Genomic DNA, 204 nt, shown 5'->3' on the forward strand with positions numbered 1-204 from the left:
TATTTCACTTTTGGGGCTGTGTTGTGCCATTCTGAGTTGAAGTGCACCAAAATGCTACATGTGCTTTTTGAATGACAAGGTGTTTACAGTTTTGCACAAAGAGCGATTCCGATTTGCTAGCTGTTTCTAACCACATGAGAAGTGTTTAAAGTTCTACAAACTATGTGCTTCAATCAATAAAGTGGTTTGTACACTTGCAACTTT

The sequence above is a fragment of the Etheostoma cragini genome, unplaced genomic scaffold (assembly GCF_013103735.1).
Source record: "Etheostoma cragini isolate CJK2018 unplaced genomic scaffold, CSU_Ecrag_1.0 ScbMSFa_849, whole genome shotgun sequence".
Taxonomy (NCBI): Eukaryota; Metazoa; Chordata; class Actinopteri; order Perciformes; family Percidae; genus Etheostoma; species Etheostoma cragini.